We start from the raw sequence: 9,311 nt of genomic DNA, 5'->3' as shown, positions 1-9,311 counted from the left end.
TCAACATAAGCAATTGTGCACACTACTTGGAAGCATCTCTGCCTTACTTGCCTAAAGGGAAGCCAGAAAACATAACATTGGGCCAAAGCACTATTCTACAAAAGCCATCCATTATTAAGGCCCCATATTTAGAACTTAAACCTCCTCCCTCTCATCTTAAATATGCATATTTACATGATTCTTCTTTACCCGTAATAATTTCTTCATCTTTGAAATGACTTGAAGAAGATAAGTTATTCGAGTTTTGACAGCTCACAAGCAAGCTTTGGGATGGACTATAACCGACATTAAGGGAATAAGCCCTTCACTTTGCATGCACAAGATTTTAATGGAAGAGAATTATAAGCCTACGGTGTAGCCACAAAGGAGACTTAATCCGAACTTGCAAGAAGTTGTAAAAAAATAAGTTCTCAAATTGTTGGATGTCGGAATTATTCATTATATTTCTGATAGCTCATGGGTAAGTCCGGTGCAAGTAATGCCCAAGAAGGGAGGAGTGACTGTGGTAGAGAATGAAAATAATGAACTAATCCCAACAACAACGGTCACGTGTTGGAGAGTGTGCATAGACTACCACAAACTCAATGATATCACACAAAAATATCACTTTCCACTCCCTTTCATTGATCAATTGTCGGAATGGCTCGCCGGTCATGCTTATTATTGTTTTCTAGATGGATGCGTAGCGGTATGAAAGAAGGTGTTCCCTACTCCAGACCTACCATTGCACTCATGCAACATTTTTAAGGAAGTTTACTTTAATTCTTTCAATTTTTTTTTCATCTCTTTTGATTCTTCACATTAGGGACAATGTGTTCTTTTTAAGTTTGGGAGTAGGGGTAATTTATTTTAGAGTATCTATTTATTTTCAATATATATGTGTGTGTGTGTGTGTGTGTGTGTGTATTTAAAAATATTGAAAATCACAAAAATTATTTTCTTTTTGTTTTGTTTTGGTTTTGGATTGATGATCACAAGCCTATGATATCACCTAATTGAAATTGAATTGGATTGTTGTTTTGTGCTTAATTCTTGTATTTGCTTGATTTATTTGAATTCCTTAATTTGAATACTTTTGCACAATACCATGATCAATAAGTTGCTTTGTTGGCTTAGAGTATATTTATGTGAATTAGATATTTTATAAAATCTCACTGAACTCTAGAACCTATTTGATAATCTTTTGAGGCGAAATCCTAGGCAGCACACGACTAGAGAAATGATCTAGGCCATCTTTGGATCGTAACATTTGAGCTTTTCTAGCCCACCCTAATTACCTATCTCTAATCACCCCTTTGAGCCTTAAACATATTGGCCATTTTTCTTTCATTAACCCACATTAACCACAACTTTTAATCCATATACACTCTGTAACGACCCAAAAACTCATACCATATATATATATATATATATATAACAGCTGTAAACTATATTACTCTAATACCCCTGTATTATCTATTATAGCATCTCGATTCCCAAAGTGGGCACCGAGGAATACCTGTTCATAATATAGCATAACTATGCAGTGGAAAACATAAAATCATATAACCATAACTACAATACCAAAATTCAGTTGTCACGCCCCGAACCCGGCAATGGAACCCAGGGTGTGATGTAGTAACCTAACATGTCCTTGTATCATACAAAACACACATGATACTATAATGAATAAGGGCCTGACCCTGTGGGGTTCCCGTACACCCTATACAAATTCACATACGCAACATATACACAGCGAAAAAGTTCATTTCATATATACATAGTACCATACAAGAGTCTATACAAATAGAGTCTAAGCTCCATAATACAAAACATAACCCAGGGTGCCAGCAATATCCAAAACGACAACCCTGTTACAATCCACGTGTAAGAACCCGAACCATGATAGGTGGGTTTAATTAATTAAGAGAGGGACGAGATGGTAATTAAACAGGTTTTGTCAACGAAGCTAGAGTTCATCGACGAAGGCCTTACATTTCTTATTGACGAGGTGCAGGGGTTCGTTAACGAGGAGAAGTCGAGAGGTTTTTGGGAGTGTGACGAATTCAGAGGCTCGTCGACGAGGAGAAGCCAAGGGGTTTCAGAAAAATCAAAAACCTCAGGCTCGTTGACGAGGCCATCGTCTTGTCGACGAGCTGTCTACATGGTCTTGTCGACGAGGACGCCATTCGTTGACAAGAAGTGGCCGGGTCAAAGGGCTATAAATAGATATTTTCATTATTTCTCAACTAAAAAATCTCATTTTCTCTCTCTATCTCTCTAGAAACTTTTCCTACTCTCCATCTCTCTAGATTTCTTTGTCGTTCGTAGTAAGAATCGTAAATCTGACGTTACCACGAGGATCATTGAAGGATTCTCTACAAGTTCTACGGATCAACTTTTAGGTTCGGGCATTTTTGGGTTTTGGCGTAAAACCGAGGTAAGGCTCGGTTTTCATTTTCGTTCCAGTAGTTTTGTTGAGAATGGAGTTTATGAGTATATTATGTACTGTAGGTTTTGGAACTCGGTTTGCTGTTTAGGGGCCTTGGAGTTTGGGATTTGCCATTTGAGGAAAAGGTAAGGGGATTCAGTTTATGTCGATTATTTTCGAAATCGAACTCGGTGGAACTATGGTCCACCGTCCTATTGGTTACTCATTTGAGGGGATCTAACGGGTAAAATTATGGGTTTTTCATGATTACAGTTTTGGGAAAAAGGGGGCGACGGGCTGCATCCCTGGTTTTGTTGGAAAATCGTATGTATATGATGATTTATACTGTGTAATTGACTTTATTTAAACTATATATGTTTGGAAAACCATGATTTTAGATTACCAAATGGGTATGGTATGTTTGGTCATATGAGCATACATAGTTGTGTTTTGTGGAATGCAATTGGAATTGGGTTCTGAGTTGTTTTAGGTACCGAGAGTGTCTGACTCTATATCCATGGGCGTATGAAATCGTTAGATCATGTTTGGCAAGAGTGTCCGGCTCTATATCCGAGGGCATGAGCCTTACCGGCTGATCACCGCAGGGTGTGGATCCACTAGTTTGCACTGGTACGATGCCATGGGAGCCTGGGGCTACACCATGTGGTGGTGGCGCCGTGTATTGTGGGTCAGCTATGGGCTGATGCCGGGTATCGTGGGCCGACTTCGGGCCAAAGGGTGTGTCGACACCGGGTTGCTTGATCATGTGTGTGTGTGCTTGTATGCACTGTTGTGAAATTAGTACTAAAACTGCATTTAACTGTGTATGTGTTGTGTATCATGATAACACTCGAATGCCACACATCGATATAACCTGTATTCTTCCTTACTGAGAGGTGTCTCACCCCTACTGTACGTACATATTTTCAGGTCCTTTGGGTAACCGGAGCTATCTTCTTGGTGTAGGAGCGTAGTGGTTGATGTACTGCGGATAGCACTTAGGTAAATGCTAGGACTTTTGTTCTCGGGTTGTCATTTTGGGGTATGGTTGATAACCAGGTTTATGTTTTGTGCTATGGAGCTTGGACTCCTATTGTGTAGACTCTGGTATGGTACCATGTATGTATAGAATGACCTTTTTTCGCTGCGTATATTCTGTTGTGTATAGATGTGTATAGGGTGCCTGGGAACCCCACGGGGTCGGACCCTCATTCATTGTACTATATCTTAGGATGATTTGTTGGATATAGGGATAGGTTATCTTACATTTTCACCCCTGGGTCCCATTTCCGAGTTCGGGGCGTGACACTTTGGTATTAGAGCTAACCAGGTTTTTAGGTTTTGTAAACTTGGTTAGGCTTAGCTGTGTGTACATACCAAAGTATAAGATGTTGGATGTGGGTATAATTGGTTGAGGGTTGTTCCGTTGCTAGACCGGGACTTTTCGGTGGTATTCTGTGTTTTTCTTGGAATGACGATTCCAGTAAAAGCATGGCAAACCATAGATGACTTCCGTGTCAGTGTGATAGGACAGACCTGAACTTGACAGGTGGTAGTTAGCATGATTTGTGTTAGATAATTGTGTTAACGGTACATGTTGTAGGAGTATTGATAGAACTCCATTGTGTTTTCAAAATGGAGCCCAAGGATTATAACTTGGAGAGTAGCTTCGAGGAGACGGCGAGTGATGAGTCTTCTTCCATGCCTCGAGGTTTGATGAGGCAGGTCCTACGGGAGATCGGGCAGAGTGTTAGGAGACGCAAACGTTCTCCTATGTCTGCAGGGTGCACCATTGAGAGGTACACAAGCATGCATCCTCCGACGTTCTCTGGGGGACATGACCTGACGATAGCAGAGGACTAGGTCGAGAAGATTGAGAGGATCTTGTAGGTCCTACACTGCACAGACAAGCAGAGAGTTCTTTATGCTACCTTCCAATTATCTGGGGAGGCAGGGCGATGGTGGACTGTCGTGGGTCTGCTGGAGAAGCAGAGAGCCGACGTCTCTAAGATGTCTTGGAGCCTTTTCAAGGAGGTGTTCTTCAAGAGATACTTCCCAGCTTCTGTACATGATGCTAAGGAAGATGAGTTTTCTGCGCTGACTCAGGGAGATATGACGGTGCAGGGGTACGCTGCTCAGTATATAGAGCTATCCCGCTTCACGCTGTGTTTGATCTCGAGCGAGTATGAGAAGACTCAGAGATTTGAGAAGGGTTTGAGGAAGGATATCCGCAGGTTAGTGGGTATGCTTCAGATTCGCGAGTTCTCAGTTTTGGTGGATAAGACCACGGTGATCGAGACCAACATCCGAGAGGATAAGGTGGATCAGAAATCGAAGAAGAGGATAGTGCCCTCTGGTCCTCAGTCAGGATCTCGTTAGGGATCGTAAAAGAAAAGGAACAAGGGCTTGGGTTACCGTCAGAATACCGAGCACCAAGGTACATAGGCGAGTGAGACGTAGGATCGTTGTACCAAGTGCCTCAAATGGCACGAGGGCGAGTGCCGGTCATTTGGGGGTAACTGCTACAACTGTGGCCAATTAGGCCATATGGCTCGCGATTGTTGTGTACCGAAGCGAGATAGGCTTACTTTTAGTGATAACCATAACATTACAATTCTGTACTATAAATACTGTAATATCTGAATAACATGTCTGTAGCATCTTGATGCTATAACTATATATTCTGTCTATATAAATCGTCTGTATAAACTGAGTGTTATGGCATTAAGAAAACATGACATTCTGTAAATACTGTATATACTGATCTGAGTAAACATATGTGTATATGTATATATATCTATCTGTGTAAATATCTGAATATATACTGATATGAATAAAATTGTAAATGTATATATGCTCGTATATACTATATAACATGATATTCTGAGAAAAATTGCATAAGATTCTATATCAGATAATATCTACTTAGGCCACACATTCTTTAATACTCTTATTCTATAAAACTACATAATATCTGGTATACATGCTTATAAAATCTCTAATAATATAAGTAAAATCTCCTAACATAGCATATTTCCCTTACCTAGTTTCTAAAAAGCCCTCATTGAACTCTGACCCTACACCCGCAGGGTTCTCCATTCAACACCCTGAAAGCGACATCCCCCATAACAAAACATCAGTATTTTCTTATATACTACATTTCCTATAACTGTAGGGAAAGTAGATTCTGAATAAAACACCTTACCCTGAATTTGGGATGAATTCCAAACCAATTCCTCCAACGATCAGCTCCATCAGTCTTGCAGAGAACTTCACCAGGAGCGTCGTGGTGGCATTGGATTTTTGATCCAACGAGAAACGAGGCCGAAATCGAAGAGAGAAGGGGAGAGGGGTGTAGAGAAAGAAAAAGAAAATTCCTACCCTGTAAATTCGGTAAAAATCCGATTTTTAGAAGTTTTTATAGACCCAGATTCGTCTACGAGACACGTCATCTCATCGACGAGTCCTTAAGGAATTTCGTCGACGAACCCTCCTTCCTCGTCGACGAATTTCAGACTACTTAAAACCCTTCTTGGTATCTTCTCGTTGACGAGACGTGGCTTCGTCGATGAGGCCCCCTTATGTGCTCATCGGTGAACTCCCTGTATTTGTCGACGAGGCCCTATGTAAATCTTTCGGGTTATTACATTCTCCCCTCCTTATAAAATTTCGTTCTCGAAATTTACTATTCATATAACTCATCATTCTTTAAAGACAAAACAGTCTACTTATTTTATTATCTGCCCTCACTTATGGTGGAGGAATACAGTGGTTACATTCTATGTTCTGGGATATTACACAAATAAAATTAAAAACTACTTGCTAACTAAATAGCACATGTACCTGCAAAAGAAACATTACCTAACTATTTACATTACCTGATTGCTCTTGGAACAAATGTGGGTGTTTTTTTTTTATTTCATCCTCAAGTTCCCATGAGGCTTCTTCCATGGCATGGTTCCTTCACAAAATCTTCACAAGCTGAATTTCTTTAGTACGCAGTTCTTGTGTCTTTTTGTCTAAAATTTGTACTGGCATCTCTTCATAAGATAGTGAATCCTCGAGTTCTATCTCTGCATAGCTGATTATATGGGATGGGTCTGGGATGTATTTCCTTAACATAGCAACATGAAATACGTCATGAATTCAAGCCAAAGCTGGCGGCAAAGCTAGCCTATAGGCAACTAACCCTATTCTCTCTAGTATCTCAAAGGGGCTGATATACCTAGGGCTAAACTTGTCATTCCTTCCAAACCTCATAACTCCTTTTAAAGGAGCTGTCTTCAAAAATACTTGATCTCCCACATCAAATTGTAGCTCTCAGCAGCGAGTGTTTGCGTAGCTTCTTTGCCGACTCTGCGCGGTGCTGATTCTTTCTTTAATTAGTCGGACCTTATCACACGCCTGCTGTATAATCTCTAGACCTAACACTCGTCTTTCACCTACTTCATCCCAGAAGAGAGGAGAACCACATCTCCTGTCATACAGTGCCTCGTATGGAGTCATGCCGATACTAGCCTAGTAGTTGTTATTATAGGCAAATTCAACTAATGGTAAAAACTGGGTCCAACTACCCCAAAAATCCAGCACGCAAGCACGAAGCATATCTTCCAATGTCTAGATCATCCTCTTAGTCTGACCATCTGTCTGGGGGTGGAAAGTAGTGCTAAATGCTAGCTATGTACCCATAGCCTCCTAAAAAAATTTTCAGAATTGTGAAGTAAACCGTGGATCTCGGTCCGAGACTATGGATACTGGCACCCCATGAACACGAACTATCTCCTGAACATATATATCTACCAGTCTTTCCATGGAATAGCCAACTTTAATCAAAATGAAATGAGCGGTCTTCATCAAACGATCAACAATCGCCCAAATCGCATTCAACCCCTATCGCGTTGGTGGTAATCCCGTAACGAAATCCATCGAAATGTGATCCCATTTCCACTCGGGAATAAACAATGGCTGCAACTGCCCTACTGGTCTCTGGTGCTCAGCTTTAACCTGCTGGCACGTCAAATACTACTGTACAAGTTTAGCTATCTCTCTCTTCATTCCACTCCACCAAAAGCACTCCCGCAGATCCTAATACATTTTAGTGCTACCTCGATATACGGTGTATAGGGATCTGTGAGCCTTCTCCAAATACAGTTCTCTTGATCTCGGTATCTGCAGGAACACAATGCCTAGTACAGAACTGTAGGGCTTCATCATCTGATATGCTAAATTCCTTACCATGACCAACTCGCACCCTAGCCATTACCTCTGCCAACTCTGCATCATCACTTTAGGCTGCTTTAATCCTCTCATATAACGTAGGCTGAACCATTAGAGTGGCAATGGCTGCCTAAGGACTTTCCTTTATCAATTCTATGCTGAGCCTCTCCAAATCTATCAAAATTGAATGCGGAATCTCCATGGCTGCTAGTACTGGTCCCATTGATTTCCTACTCAAAGCATAAGCTACCACATTCGCTTTCCCTGGGTGGTAACTAATGGTACAGTCATAGTCATTAATAAGCTCTAGCCACCTTCTTTGTCTCATATTTAGTTCCTTCTGCGTAAAGAAATACTTCAGGCTCTTTTGATCCGTGAAAATCTCGCACTTTCCACCATATAGGTAATGCCTCCAGATCTTGAGAGCATACACCACTATAGCAAGCTCTAATGGATAGGATAATTCCTCTCATACTCTTTAAGTTGTATAGACGCATACGCAATAACTCTGCCATGCTGCATTAATACGCACCCAAATCCCTTCAGGGACGCATCATTGTATATCACAAATTCGTCCTCCCCTGAAGGAATAGCCAGTACTGGAGTTGAAACTAACCGCCGCTTTAACTCCTGAAAACTCTACTCACAGTCGTTAGTCCAATCAAACTTCACATTTTTTTGTAAGTCGTGTTAACGGACCAGACAACCTAGAGAAGCCATCCACGAAACGTCAGTAATAGCCTATCAATCCCAGAAAACTCCTGACTTCTTGAACATTTCCCAAATTTTCCCAATTCAGTACTGCTTCTATTTTACTCGGATCAACTGACACTCCCACTTCAGAGATCACATGGTCGAGAAAGGTAACTTGCCTTAACCAAAACTCATGCTTCTTGAATTTTGCATACAATTTTCTTTCACTTAATACCTGCAATACCAGTTTCAAATGATGCTCGTGTTCCTCAAAACTTCTCGAATAGACCAGTATATCATCAATGAAGACAACCACAAACTGGTCCAAATATTGATGAAACACTCGATTCATTAAATCCATGAATACTACTGGTGCGTTCGTCAACCCAAATGGCATCACCAAGAACTCGTAATACCCGTATCGAGTTCGAAATGCGGTCTTTGAAATATCCTCTGCTCTAACTTTCACTTGATTGTAACTCGACCGCAGGTCAATTTTAGAGTAAACTTGATTCCTCTGCAGTTGATCAAATAAATCATCGATCCTAGGGAGAGGATATTTATTCTTGACTGTCAGTTTATTTATCTCCCTATAATTGATACACAACCTCATGGTCTTGTCCTACTTTTTCACAAACAGAACTGGCACACCCTAAGGCAACACACTGGGTCTGATGAAACCTTTATCCAGAAATTCCTGTAACTGTTCTTTTAATTCTTTTAACTCCATTGGGGCCATACAGTAAGGTGCTTTAGATATTGGTGCAGACCCTGGCAACAGATCTATAGTAATTCAATCTCACGGTCAGGCGGTAAACCAGGCAATTCTTCTGGAAAGATGTCTGGGAATTCCCTTACTACTGGTATGTTAGCTTGTTCCAATTCTTCTTTCGGCAATTATTTTATGTATGTGACATACCCCTGACAACCATCCTGTAGCAATCTCCTCACCTGAATAGTCGACACTAGCTGTGGTGAGGCACGTATACGT

Source organism: Malania oleifera, chromosome 3, assembly GCF_029873635.1.
Source record: "Malania oleifera isolate guangnan ecotype guangnan chromosome 3, ASM2987363v1, whole genome shotgun sequence".
Classification (NCBI taxonomy): Eukaryota; Viridiplantae; Streptophyta; class Magnoliopsida; order Santalales; family Ximeniaceae; genus Malania; species Malania oleifera.
Note: the sequence above shows the minus strand (reverse complement) of the source record.